The sequence below is a fragment of the Prionailurus viverrinus genome, chromosome B4 (genome assembly GCF_022837055.1).
Source record: "Prionailurus viverrinus isolate Anna chromosome B4, UM_Priviv_1.0, whole genome shotgun sequence".
NCBI lineage: Eukaryota > Metazoa > Chordata > Mammalia > Carnivora > Felidae > Prionailurus > Prionailurus viverrinus.
Window position 1 is genome coordinate 129,438,044 of NC_062567.1, and position 14,309 is coordinate 129,452,352.

The 14,309-nt window shown below is 56.2% G+C and overlaps 1 protein-coding gene across 9 annotated transcripts in view; it reads right to left on the reverse strand.

Moving 5' to 3' along the window:
- The window catches only part of CSNK1E (casein kinase 1 epsilon), a 33,742-nt gene extending 20,120 nt beyond the window's left edge, over nt 1-13,622 (reverse strand). For 3 of the 9 annotated variants that reach the window (XM_047866483.1, XM_047866482.1, XM_047866484.1), the window contains exon 1: nt 2,705-2,850. The gene's annotated coding sequence lies outside the window, so the exon portion shown is untranslated. Of the gene's footprint in view, nt 1-681; nt 1,490-2,489; nt 2,548-2,704; nt 2,852-13,570 lie in introns of those variants that run through there. The other 6 variants (XR_007153927.1, XM_047866477.1, XM_047866480.1 and 3 more) reach the window with 5 other exon arrangements.
- Nucleotides 13,623-14,309: the final 687 nt, after the last annotated feature.

The following is a 14,309-nucleotide window of genomic DNA, read 5'->3' on the forward strand; positions in this document are numbered from 1 at the left end:
CCCAGTCACCTCCCTCTCCCACAACACCAAGCACCTCACACAGGTCTCGCTGCACGTATTTTTGGGGACGGACAGTTTGGGGCTGGCTTCCTTCAAGACTAGAAGGAGGGTCTCCCCAGAGGGCCCCACAGAGCAACTGAGGCAACCAAAGCCAGGTTTTTAGCCACTGGCCTCTGGGGTGGGGGGAGAGGTCTGAGGGAAGGATGCTGATGTGAGCAGCTCCCCTCCTCCTGTGCCCCATCCTGTGCCCAAGCCCATGAGACATCAGGGGCCACCCTGGTGGGGATCCCTGTGCCCTCCAGGATCCTGGCCTGCAGAAGAAGAAACTCAAAGGCCAGGAGATGGTTTCTACAGTTAGGGGAGAGGGGATGGTGAACTATCAAATGGGGAGAAAGACGGGGGATCCCTAACGTCTCAGAGTGTTCATATGGGGGGGGTCTCCCTTTGTACACAGGGAACTAGGGAGACCACATCACCTGCCCCACACTCCCCAGCAGCAACTTGGTGGCAGTCTCCTCACCTCGGACCCAGACGGGGTTCCCGCTGCCCCACCTGACACAATCAGGACTGATTTCCTGCCAGGCCTGGGAAGCAAAGCAGGAAGACGGAAAAGCAGCTGTACCAGGCACAGCAGCCCTGCCTCTTTCCTATGCCAAACGCCATCCCCAAAGCCAGACCCACCTGGGAGGGGAGATGGGCGAGATCTAGTTCACAGATGGCCAGGCTGGAGCTCTCTGGCCCCGCAGAGGCCAGAAGCCAACAGCTCCTGCCCAGGAGACACATCCAGCCCTGGCACCTAACGCCCAGGGAGCCTCCACTGGCCCTTCCCCCGGTGGCCACAAGGAAGTAGCCTCCACCCCATGCCAGCCAAACTCTGGGCTCTCAACCAAGGGCCTCTGCCCACACGCCTGGCCAGTCCCGGCTGAGGTGCCGCGGCTGCCAGCGGAACACTCTCCACATTTGCAGAAAACTCACATTTCACATACACACCGACCTGTGTGTACCCACCAAAGGAAGAAAGGAAAGCAGACGCACACCGTGAGCCGCACAGAGGGGGAGGGGACCGGGGGGGTCACGGGTGTGTACATACACAAACACTGCCCCCCCAGTCCGTTTTCTGCCAACGCCAATTCAGAGACCACACATGGCAGCCAGGAAAGCCGCAGGTTAGGAGAGAAACATAAATATACCCGCATCCTATATTACATAAATACCCACGCCAGGTTATATAAATACCCGCGCCCTCCGTCTGGGTGTCTTACATAAATTACATAAATACACTGCACATGACCCCCCAGCCCCTCCCCACTCACCGGGCTGTGGGCAGAGAAGGGAAGAAGAGAGGGTGCAAACAACAGCCCTGCAGGAAACCACGGCTGGGCGCTAGCCACCCAGACCCGGGGCGGGGGGCAGGGCCCCAGAGAGAGCCTAGACTGTCCCAGCACTGTCCCCTAAAAAGCCGCCCAGAGGAAAGGAGAAAGGATAGAGTCAGGAAAAGGAGAAGCTTTCCAGTTCTTTGCCGATTCTCCCATGGGGGGTGGGGGGGTGGGGGGGGTGGAAAAAACGAAGTGAAAAAGAAAAAAAAAAAAAAAAAGGCAGACGCAAATCCGGAGTTTCAGCTGGTTAAAAAAAAATTACACAAACTACCAAGCAGCAGAGCACATGGACAGTTTTCTTACTCTCTGATACCCCCTCACCCCCAGCCAGAGCCCTTATCGCTGGGCCATTAACATAAAAATTGGAGGGACGCTCTAGACAGTAAGGCAAAGGAGCCCCCAAACAGGCATTCCCTGGGCGTAACTTCAGACACTCTGGATCTCCTTCTCCCCAAATCCTTCTCCCTGAGGAAGGCTGTGCCCAGGAAGGTTGTGCTGAGAACACAAGCAAGAGAACTAAGGGAAAAGTTGGGGAGGGGGCTCACCCCACTTTGAGTTTGGGCGTGAAGAGGAGCTTGGGAATCCTCTCTCTAGAGAGACCCGGACAAAACATAGTTTGTGTCCACGGAGACTCGCAAAACATGGATTTCTCCCAGCAGAAACGGGAGAATGCGATCTGATAAATAACCCCCACCCCTTTCTTTCTCTCCACAAAGGAAAACAGAATCTGTGGCTGAGTGACCACACACCCCATCACCTCAGGGCCCCCAGGCGCCCCCGGAGCACCCCCATCCAACACACGGGAGCAGCCTCGCTGACCCCCAGGTCCGGAGCCCCGAGCCGGGAGAGAAGGGGGGAGGCGCTGCTGATTGTCCAGTGAAACACACAGAAGCCCAGGGTTTGGCCGAGAAGCCCGAATCAACAGTATCAACAGTCTAGGGTGGCCCCAGCACCCTAGTCCCGGACCTCCCCCTCCCCCCCGCAGCGTCCCCCCAATCCCAGCCCGGGGTGGCCTCTCGGCCGGCTGGGGCCTTGAAGGGTCCAGCTGGGGGAGGGGGAGGCGGGCCAGACTGGGGGGGCCTCCCCCGGTTAAGCCTGCAAAATAATAGTCACCCTCCTCCTCCTCCTCGTCCCCAGCCGCGCCTTTGTCCTCGCCGGGCCGAGCGGGCGGCGCCCGGGCTGCCCCCCCCTCCCCGTACCCGAGTGCGAACGCGCGTGTGTCCGCCCTCCCCTCCCCTCCCTCTCGCGCAAAAACAAAGAGGCGGAGGGAGCCCCGTTTCCCCCCGGGTTTGCGCCCCTCCGCGGGCCCGCGGCCCCCCAATATTTACCCCGCCGGGAAGGCGCCGGTACCGGGCCGCTGCTCTGGGGGCTGCCGCGGGCGGGGGCGGCCCGCCGGGGCGGATGCCGGAGGATTCGCGGAGCCGCCCGGCGCGCCAGCCTCTCCCGGCCCAGCCGCCGCCGCCGCCGCCGCCGCCGCCGCGCTCCGCTCCGCTCCGCTCGGCCCCGGCCGGGCTCTGGCTCTAGGTTCTTGCCGCCGCCGCCGCCGCCACCTCCCTCCTCCGGGCCCTCCTGCCCGCCCGCCCCCGCCGCCGGCTCGCGCGCTCCCGCCCGGCGCGCGCCCGCCGGCTCCCATTGAGCCCCGGGCCCGACCGCTGATGTCATCCCCGGCCCGCCGCCGCCGCCCCGGAGGATTTAAAGGGCCCGCGCCCTCGGCTCCCGGGGACGCTGGTGGGGGGAGGGGGGGCGCGGCAGGGAAACACAGTCCCCCAGCCTGACGAGTAGCCCGTTGCGGGAAGGCGGTCTTACGTGTGGGGCCGGGGAACACACAGACACCGACACCCTGATCCAGTCTGGGGCACAGGTGGAAAACGCTGGGTGGGGGTGGGGAGGAGGCGGGCGCACGAAAAGCTGGGGTTTTCTAGACCCAGAGCCTCCTCTTCCACCTGCTCGGTTCTTTCTCCTCTCAAACCAGAGGAGAATGTTTCGGGGGCTCTGAGGACTGCAGAGGACACAGTCCAGGTTAATTCAGGGGTCAATGATTTGGCAGGACAGCAAGAGATAGGGATGTTGACAAAAGACCCAGGGAGGTAGCCAGGGCTCAGCTATCCTCACCACCACCACCACCACCACCCATGGAAAGATCAAAGGCAAAGACCTTTTCCGTCTCCCTCCCTGCTTTTCCAGCAGCTCAAACTGTGATGGGTACAAAACAGACCCCCAAACCCTAATCCTGGTCTCACCGGTTTCATGAGGAACCCCACACACTGCGTCGGAACTAACACTTGAGTCAGAGGCGCCAGTGGTGCAAGGTTAGCTAAGGCACCTCCCAACTCTGGGCTTGGGGTTCCATATCTGCAAATCAGGAAGAAGACCCTGCTCCCCAGGTCACTGGGAGAATTAATTAAGGCTTCTCACCAGCTTCCAGGGTAGCCAATGAAAGGTTCTAGGGCAAAGTTATTAAGATGATATTGACACTGCGCCATGCACAGCTCCAAATTATGACACACATCCATTCACAGGCACAACTGTGATTGTGGACACACAAAATGCCAGAGTGCACTGTATCCAATCCCGGAAGCATGGTTCCCGGGAAGAGTCACTTCCATAATAACTGCATCTTCCCTCAAGGCTGAGGGACTTAGTCACACACTGTCCAAACTGGTGGGAGCCCGGCAGACCAGGTTCTTCTCTATCACACAGCAGGAAATGGGACCCAGAGAGGGGAGGGGTTTGCTCAGGACCACACAGCACAGCCAAAGAGATAGCTCTGTTCTCCCGATGTCCCTGGAAGACTGAGTCTATCATGAGGTCATTTCCAAGAGCAGGAAAGTGACAACAAACCTTCTCCCAGGGGAGATCACCAGTCAGCTGGGGACCTGACCTCAGCGCACCCTTTGCCAGAGCAGGGGTCACCAGGGAAGGTGGTGGGCGTTTCTTTGTTATTTATACTGTTTTGTTCATTGATAACCAGTATTGTAAATAGGCCGATTTCATGTTACAGATCCATATTCCCTATTTCTCTTGAAGCCCTGGGAAAACAGGCAACTCTGGGTCCAAACTCACACCGGGCTGTGACCACACTCAGCTGGCCGAGGCAGCAGCCCCCCATCTCGTTTCCTCACGTGAGTCTGTTGTATCCATTTTTATGACTTCCTTCATCCCCTAGAAGTCCCCAAGTGTGACCCTGTCCTAGAGGCCAGCCACCACCCTGTGATACATACCAATGCCCTTTGTCATCTGTTCTCATCTCAATCTCGCCAACCCTGAATCCAGAGGCTCTGTTTCCAGTGTCCAAGGATGCCAGCCCTCCATGGGGCTGCAGGTTCTCCTAAAGTGACACAAGGTGCCCAGGCCTGGGGCCCCAGGCAGAGGGCCCTTGGAAGTACTGAGCAAGGGTGGAATGCACCCCTGTGTCACCGCCCACCCCTCCGACCCGGGCTCTGCTTCCCAATTACGGCCTCCCTCTCCAGGAAGGGACTGGTCCGGCTTTAGCATCCACGAAGCACCTGGCCCTGGGGGAGGTGGTTAACCTCTCAGACAACAACAGATTAAATCCTACTCTATTCTTTCCCTGAGTTTACACAGCACAGAGCCCGCATCTGAGGCTCTTAACAGTGCTTGCCTAAGGGCACGCATTAACCACAAAGTCCCAGTTTCCCTGTCCAATCTTGTCACACCCCCACCCCCCACGGAAGGATCCTGGTCAGTTTCCTGGGCCACCCAGTCTTAAGATCTACTTGTCCCCTAAGGCCTGCTCCAAGGCTTTCTCCTGCTGTCTCCACCCACCGCCCACACCCAGGCTCTGATTACCTATGTGTGGGCCCCAGTTCTCCTCCTTCCTAAACTCCTGGAAGACTAGCCCCCCAGGGTCCTTCTAAAGAGCTTTGCAGCTCAGCTCTAAGGAGAAACTGAGATGTGACATAAAACTGAGTGGAGGAATGGAGGCAGTTCCAAGGGGGGGAGAAAGCTTACGGAGTTCTAGCAGCCTCTGGGCCTGACTTCTGTCTTCATACTAGGTTCTCAATGATTCCTCCTGGGACGTAACACCCAAGGTGTGGCCCGCTTGAGTTCACCCCAGTCCGCTCCCTGCACACCCACTCACTCACCCAGAAGATGCAATCAACCTTGAACAATAGGTCCCAGCTCACATGGGCCCCACCCTGGAGTCTGGCTGCTCTGCACTGGGGTCAGGAGGAGAGACTCCCCAACACTCTCCCAATCTGACCCTACTGTTTCCTCGGCACCCTGGAGCACCGGGCTGGGGATCTCAAGGAATGCCCTGGAACTGCCAGACCACAAAACAATATTGCAGAAGAAACCAGAGATGGGGGGGGGGAAGTTTTCAGTCCTCCCAAAGGGATCTGTAATCTGAGTCTTGACTATGGGCACCCTGGGGTTTACTAAACATCAGGGAAGGTCCTTCAAATGGCCCTATGCAATCTGTGCCGAGGCCTTAGCCCTGGCTGTTCCTGCTGCCTGGGATGCTTTTCCCTCAGACACCCACATGGCTCATTCCCTCACCTCCCTGAGGTCTTGGCTTTCACCCCCTTCACAGAGAGATCTTCCAGTCCTCCTAACTGAAGATCCTGACCCCACTAGGGCACTGCTTCCCCCCTTTCTCTGCTTCATTTTTTCCTGGCACTTATCTCTCTATAATATATTCTCTATGTATCATTTCTCTCTCTAACATATTCTCTATAAAACATATCTCTCTATAACGTATTCTACATGATACTTGAATTTTTTTTTTTTTTTTTTTTTTGGTCTGTCTGAGTCTCCTTCTAGAATAACAGCTACATGAAGGCAGGGCATTATTGCTATTTTGGGGACACCACTGGTCGCCAGTATCAAGAATAGTGTCTCTGGCGGGGCGCCTGGGTGGCTCAGTCGGTTAGGCGGCCGATTTCAGCTCAGGTCATGATCTGATAGTTTGCGAGTTCAAGCCCCGCATCAGGCTCTATGCTGACAGTTCAGAGCCTGGAGCTTGCTTCCGATTCTGTGTCTCCCTCGCTCTCTGCCCCTCCCCGGTTCACGCTCTGTCTCTTTCAAAAATAAAATAAAACGTTAAAAAAAATTAAAAAAAAAAAAAAAAAAGAATAGCGTCTGGCACACAGGAGGTGTGAATGAATATTTGCTGAATGAGCGAATGAATAGTCCGTGAAGAGACAGCCTTCGCTCTCTCTGACAAAACAAGAGCTACACATATTGAGCACCTACTGTGTGCCAGGCACTCTATAGGACACATTACCCGCACTGAGTCATCCAACCTACACGTCCATCCTCAGCAGAGGAAGTAGACCGACAGAATCTGCGCCCCTACCCACTTCTCCCAAGCTGGTGGAGAACACAGGGCGGAGACGAGTCCCCAGCCCCTCCATCAGACTCTTGAGCCCCTCTCCTAGAAAAGCAATTCTGGGCCCCACCAAGAGCCACAGGGGCCCGAGGGGGCTCCTTGATTCCAGCTCGATCATTCTACAGGCGGAAAATGAGCCCCAGGGAGCCTCACTCAAAGTCACAAAGGTAGCCCAAGACGGAAGCCCCCTGTGGTTAAGAAGCTGGCCTCGAATGCTGACTTCGCTCCTTTTGAACCGTGTGACCCTAGGAAAGTTCCTTAACCTCTGAGTCTCGTTTGTAAAATGGAGATAATACGGATGATGATGCACAGGCAAGTTGGCCCAGAAGAGGCCCTGAGGGAGAGGAAGATGTTGATAATGTTGTGAAGAGCGGGCAGGGAGGGAAACCCAGGCCACCTGACTCGGACTTCTAGCACACGGGCTGCATCACCTCCAGCTTCGTCTTCCCTTGCCCTCCCCGTCCCCTTGAGTGGAGGTGGGCGGAGGTATGCACCTGCAGGGGGGCCCAGGTGAGCCACTGGCCTTGCCCACCCTGTGTCTTCACCTATGGCCTTGGCTCTCGGATGCCCCTGCAGGGCGTTTTCTGAGTCTTCCTCTTCTTAGCTGCTACTTGTGCCTCTCCCAAGACCCCCGAGGGTCGATGACCCACCACGGGCTCCAAGGGGTCCTCCTCCAGCTTGCCAGCCTGAAAATGCTGCCCTGGTGCATTCTTCTCGCCCAGCGAGGCCTTGGCAGCTTGCCCCCAGACTCTTCCACGATGTCCCACCCACCTCTGACTGCTCTCAGGGCAGCTGCAAGGGACTTGGCCTGGGCCTCTCCAGACTCCACTGGCTCTAGATGCTTCTCCTGGTGATCTCACCACATCGCCATGCCTGGTCTTTCTCAGGCAGTGGTTCCTCCCTCCTCCTCCTCCTCCTCCAGCTTCGGTGGTGAGGCAGCCGGGTACGGTAGCAAGAGGCCCAGGAAGCCCACATTTGAGTCCCAGCTCAGCCACCGGATTTCAGCAGGAATTTGGAGAATTCGCAGCCCCTCTCTGAGGGGCTGGACAAGGAGAGCTCTAAGGCCCTTTCTTCAGTCTCCCCATCTATAAACTAAGGGCTGGACTGGATGGGGAAGGTCTACACATTCCACATCTGGGGCACTCTGTTGAGAAAGATCCCGAGGTCACACACGTGTGGGCTCAGAGGAAAAGGGTTTTCTCCCCCCACCACTCCCATATTTAAAACATTGTACACATCCCATCAGCAACACCTCCCAGCTGTACTCTGAACCCGGTCCCCTCTCACTGTCTACATCCTTCACTCGGATACTACAGTGGTCTGTTACCTGGGAGATCACACCCCTCGGCTACCGAAAATACACTAGTATTTTCTGTCCTTAGCGTGCGATCCAATGTTCTTTCCCAGGCCTGCTATGATCTGGCCCCGGCCTGCCTCTCGGACCTCATCTCAAACTATCTTTTTTCATTTCTTCTTGCATTTCAAAGGCCTCGAGGCCTTTGCATTTGCCATTCCTCCGGCCTAGAATTATCTCCCCCCAGATCTTCAAGGGCTTGAACGCAATGACTGGTGTTCAAGCCACAACTCAAAAGTCACCTCCTCGGAGAGGCCTTCTTTGACTACACAGTCTTTTAGTAGGTTCCACACCCAACAAGGGGCGCGAACTCACAACCCGAGATCAAGACTCACGTGCTCTACCGGGTGAGCCAGCCAGGTGCCCTGACCACACAATCTTAAGCAGGCCTCCTTCCCCTCTGCCTCTCTTCCTACTGGATCATCCTGCTTTCTTTTCTTTTTTTTGTTTATTAATTTTTCATGTTTATTTATTTATTTATTTTGAGAGACAGACACAGAGTGTGAGCGGGGGAGGGCAGGGAGAGAGGGAGACACAGAATCCGAAGCGGGCTCCAGGGCTCCGAGCTGTCAGCTCGGAGCCCGACGCGGGCCTCGAACTCATTAACTGCGAGATCATGACCCGAGCCCAAGTCGTGCTCTCAACCGCCTGTGCCACCCAGGCGTCCCCGTCTTATTTTCTTTATGGCACTTACCACGGGCTGAAAACATTAACTTGTTTATTTTGAATGCCCTTACACATAAGCTCCAGGAGAGAGAAATCCTCTTATATGCTCCTGTGGGTGTCCAATTGGTAATGGGTGCCCCATAAATACCTGTACAATGAGCAAATTCTGCTGTGGGTGTGTGGTTGTAGGAGTGGAGGCGAGGGCCTGGCACTTTCCATCCCTGGGCCAGCCGATGCCTGACAGCCTTCCCTTAGGGACAGGCCTTCCTTATCCTGTGGTTCCTCCCCACCCCGTCCACCCCTTCTTGGGGTGGGCTCTTGTTCCCGCCCCCCTCCGCCGGGGCAAAGCCTCTCTCAGTGTTCCCTGTGCTGCTGGTCTTTGTTGGGGGAATCGACTCCCCAGAGGAGCTGGGAACGCCGGTCGCTATAGGCACAGGCACCCCAGCATCACCAAAGGGCCACCGGCTTCACCTCTCCCCACCCCCGCTCTCCCGCCTCTGTCTATATCCTTCCTTCAACTCGGCCTGTCACCTCGCTGCCCCTCGGCTCAACACGACCTCCCCGTTCGCACTGCGGCCAGTTCTCTCCAAAACGTGCTCCTTCCATCCTCTGGGAATCCAAGGAATCCCATCTCTGGGACGCACAACCACTCATTAACCGGGCCGCGGGAATTACGATGATTGCCACGGCTAATGATCCCAATTCCCACAGCAACACTTCTCGACTCAGCATAGCTGGGGCGACTCATCATCTCACCATGTCACACGTCTGTCCACAAACATTTCCTGATGCCTACTCCTCACGGGGCCTGAGAGATCCACACCGAGTCCTGCTCGCCTCCAATTGACAATCCTGGGGCAGCTGGGTATACACAGGAAAAAAAGATGGATGAAGGATCCCGGAGAGGACCTGCTAAATAGTGAGCGCCACAGGTCACGTCCACGTGGCCTGGGGTCAGTGGGGGGGAGTGGCACCGCGGGGTGGCCGGCCGCCCCTCTCCCCCTGCACCCGGGGAGGGCATCCTGTGAAATGCACAACGGGGGAGTTTCTAACTTTATGCGAAGTGCTACATGGATGAGCATCCAGAGAAGTCCCTGAGGCCTCTTCTAACCAGATTGCCCACCAAGCCCCTTCCCTGGAGAAACTGGGGAGTTGCCCCTGGGGAAGGGAGAAGGAGGAGGGGCTCGAAGGTGGGGAGATTTGGAGGGTGGAGAGGAACAGCCCGAGCCAACCCAACGCTACGGTAGGAATCTCAGACATTTGAAGCTGGGGGGGCCCACCGTAGGGACACCAGTCAAGTGGCACCCAGGATCCCCCTCCCTGGGGGGAGAAGGCTGATGAGGGAGACGGAGGCACGAAGGGTCTTTAACCACAAGCAGCTAAAGATGGGATTTATCCACTGGTTTTGCTCAGAACAGCTTGGAGTTCTGCACACAGAAAGGAAGAAGAGGGAGAGAGTGAGGGAACTCGAATTTGCTGGACCATGAGGCACCACATTAGGCACTTTTCATTGGCTCGTGCTTAATTCTACAGCCAGCCTATGAGCGGGAGATCACCCCACCTGTTTGACAGGTAGAAACCTGAGACTGAGAGATTAAAAAAAATTTTTTAAATTAACGTTTATTTATTTTGAGACAGAGAGAGACAGAGCATGAACGAGGGAGGGTCAGAGAGAGAGGGAGACACGGAATCCAAAAGGGGCTCCAGGCTCTGGGCTGTCAGCACGGAGCCCGATGCGGGGCTCGAACCCACAGACTGTGAGATCATGACCTGAGCCGAAGTCGGACACTCAACCGACTGAGCCACCCAGGCGCCCCCAGAACGTGATTTAATATTCACAAAGGTTAGGAAGGACTCCAATTTACCCTTCGGACCCACCCCGGGGCCTCACCCTGCCTTAGGGACCGTACCCCACTCAGCCTTCGTTTCCCATGGGGCACGCCAACAGGAACCTGCATGGATCTGAGGCCCCGATGAACGGGTCCCCTTCCTCTTCAGGACACCGTGAGTCTGCTCACCTACGCTGAAAAGCATCCAGGGGATTCTGGTGACCACTAACGGAGCTGTCTCCAAAGTAGATGCCAGCGCCCAGGAAGTTCCCTAGGCAATCTACTGGGGTGTGGGAAGAAAGATCAGAATTTGTATTCTTATTTAAGTTTCCAATCTTAGCTTTCCAAATATCCTATTTTCATGTATGGTTTACAATGCGCACATGAGGGGCACCTGAGTGGCTCAGTCGGTTAAGCAGCTGACTTCGGCTCAGGTCCTGATCTCACAGTTCTTGAGCTCGGCCGGCCTTGGGCTCCGTGCTGACGGCTCGGAGCCTGGATTCTGCTTCAGATTCTGTGTCTCCCTCTCTCTCTGCCCCTCCCCCACCTGCTCCGTCGGTCTCTCAAAAATAAATAAACTTAAAAAAAAAAAAAAAGAAAGAAAAGAAAGACATGGAAGGTCCATTGGATTACGAGAGTTGATGCACATAAAGCCTGCAGCCCGGAGTCTGACACCTGAATGACAGATACAGTTATTACTGATGCAGTCACAGGGAACAGAGCTGGGACTGGCCTGGGCCTTGGGGTGGGCTGTGCCCTAGGGAAGTGCATCTATTGTAGGAGACCCAGAACCCAAAAGAAGTCATTAGAAATCAGTGTGACCAGGGTTAAGACGGAGACTGCTAAAATTGCTAGGGGAGGCTGACAGCCTTATTACTGTCCTAGAGTGACAGGCTGGGCAGAAAGACGTGGCTTCAGAGGGTCGGGGACCCTCACTACAAGATTTTTTTAGCACTTGGGAAACTCCCACCATGGAGTCGCATGCTGTAGGGGGACATTCCACAAAGGCCAAATTAGAAACACAGAGCAAAATCTCTCGGGCCTAGAAACAGATGAGGTATGGAATGTCTCATCCTAACCAAGATGGGGCCACAGGTACTCACCAGATTCAGCTGACAGGTACCCAGATCCCTCTCTGAAGATGGCCAGGGGGCCACGAAGATGAGGGGGTCATGGGGGGGGGTGTATGACCAGAGATCGAACAGGCCCTAAAAATGGAAGGAGGCCCTGGCTACCCGTCAATGGACAAGCTTGGCAGTGGGTACTAGGAAGGGGGGGTGAGGGGGGGGGTGGGGGGAGTTATTATCCCATTTCACAGATGAGGAAACCGAGGCCAAAGCACAGACTTCTGTTTTCTCTAGGCATACCTTAGCCTAGTCCAAGGGCAGTGATGACTCAACCCTGACCTCCTCCTTCCCCCAGCATCCCGTAGTCTCTGTTGCAGAGATCCCTGGGGCAGGGGGGGGGGGGGGTGTGGGGTGAGGGGGGGGGTTAGGAGCCCTGGGTCTACACCTACTCCGTTACTGCTTCCTGTGTGCATCCTGAACAGATCCCCTGTTCTCTGAACCTCAGTTTCTTTTTTTTTTTTAATTTTTTTTTTTCAACGTTTATTTATTTTTGGGACAGAGAGAGACAGAGCATGAACGGGGGAGGGGCAGAGAGAGAGGGAGACACAGAATCGGAAGCAGGCTCCAAGCTCTAAGCCATCAGCCCAGAGCCCGACGCGGGGCTCGAACTCACGGACCGCGAGATCGGGACCTGGCTGAAGTCGGACGCTTAACCGACTGCGCCACCCAGGCGCCCCAGAACCTCAGTTTCTTTATCTGTACAAGGGGTTGGTTCCTAAGCTCCACCTTCACCCTTCCCTCCTACTTTTCTTCCAGTCCTCTCACTTCAAAGCCCTTCCGGAAGCTTATCCCAAGGGGTTGAACCCTTCTAGGAGCCTGGAGGTCACAGCCCTGCCTTAGGGTCCTGTCTGTGCCTGGCCCCCACACAGCGGATATGAGCCCATCGGCCCCAGACCCAGAGACATCTCCCTTCTGGGGAGCCTGTCCTCAGCTCTTCGTCTACTCCCTCAGCAGCTCTGGCTGGCCCAAATCCCTCCTCCAAACTCACAAACATGTGGACCCTTTTTCTTCCAGAACCATGGGGATGATGTGGGAGGCTTTCTACATAAATTAGCTCACTTAATCCTTACAACATTCTGGGGAAGTAGCTTTATGGATCCAGTTCCCTGATGTGGAAACTGATGCAAAGATCATTCTCGAGATCCCAGTGTTGGAGGTGGAGGTTGGCCTGAGCCAGAGCCCGTGTTTTCCTCTGACACTTCCCCGTCTCCCCCCTCAAATCCTTCCTGCAAGGGTTCAGAGGAGCACCCAGCCACGGCCCCTCCCTCAAATGTAACATTATGCAGCCATTAAAAATAATGATCACACACACACAGATGACTAATAACAACACGAGAAAATGCTCACGACACAATGTAAAGAGGAGAAAAGCAAGACACAAAAATTGTAAATACAGTATGATAAAATTATAGTCACACGATCGTGCACACAAACAAGACGCTGGAAGAAAATACACCGCAATATCCACAGTCGTTTCGTGCGTGTGTTAGGACCACGGCTGATTTCTTTCCTACTTTGCTCCATTTGCCCAACAGTCAATCCATGCGCATTACTTTTCAAACGAAGAAAAGATACCAGGTCCAAAAAAATGATAGCTTTGTGGCTGAAATACTTGGAAACCTGCTGTTTTCCACTTCAACTTCCTCTCCTTCCAATCCCTCCAGAGCCTACATGTTCAGTACAACGTGACTCTAGCCAAGAGGCATCGCAGGAGTTTGGGGGCAACCGGCGCCTCCCCAGACCCACGCACAGCTCCCTCTCTCTGACCAGCCTGCTTTGACCAGGCTCTCCTCTGCGTCCGGTGAGGACCCCCCCGCCCCGGACCCTCCTCCCAGCCCCCAGCCGGGGCTCCTGCTAACGCTCACCTGACACTCGCTGGCCGGCCTTCCGAGACGCGAGATGAGCACACCTGTCCCTCCAGGTGAGGACTCGGCGGCGGCGCCTCGCAGGAAGGAGGGAGCCGGCCGGGGGCGGGGCCGTGACGCCACCCTCCCAGCCCCGCCCCCGGCTTCCCGGCCCCGCCCCGGCTTCCAGGCCACGCCCCGGCTTCCCGGCCCCAGGCGGTGGTGATTGTCGTGCTTGCGGGGTGAGCTGCCGGGGACACTCCTCCCGCCCCGCACGCCCCACGTGGGCGGAGCCCCCAGCCCCCAGCCGCACCGACCAAAGGGAGCCTCCGAGGGCTCCCCCCGGGGGTGGGCGGGCTGAAAGGGGAGGTACTACTTTTCCAAAGCGAGGGTCCCTTTGAGAAAGCCTGGAAAGAGCGGGGATCCCTACTGCCCCCCCCCAACCCCCACCCCTCCACCACCACCCCGGGTTTACAGGGACTGTTAGGTCCGCAGGTTCCAGGTTCAAATCACTGGAAGTAAGGAGTGACGTCCGAGGGACAGAGGGAGTCTCTGCTCCCCCGAGTGTTTTCTTCTCTTTGTACCCCCCTCTGGGTGCTTCCCCAGGACCCTTCCTCCGACCCCTTCCGCCAAGGAAACCAGAATGGGGGGTGTATGGTGAGTAACCATGAAATGTGGTTCCAGCCCTTGGGGGTTAGGAAAAGGTAATCGGGCATCTGACACCTGTGGTCAGAAAACTATTTTCATCTACTTTATATCA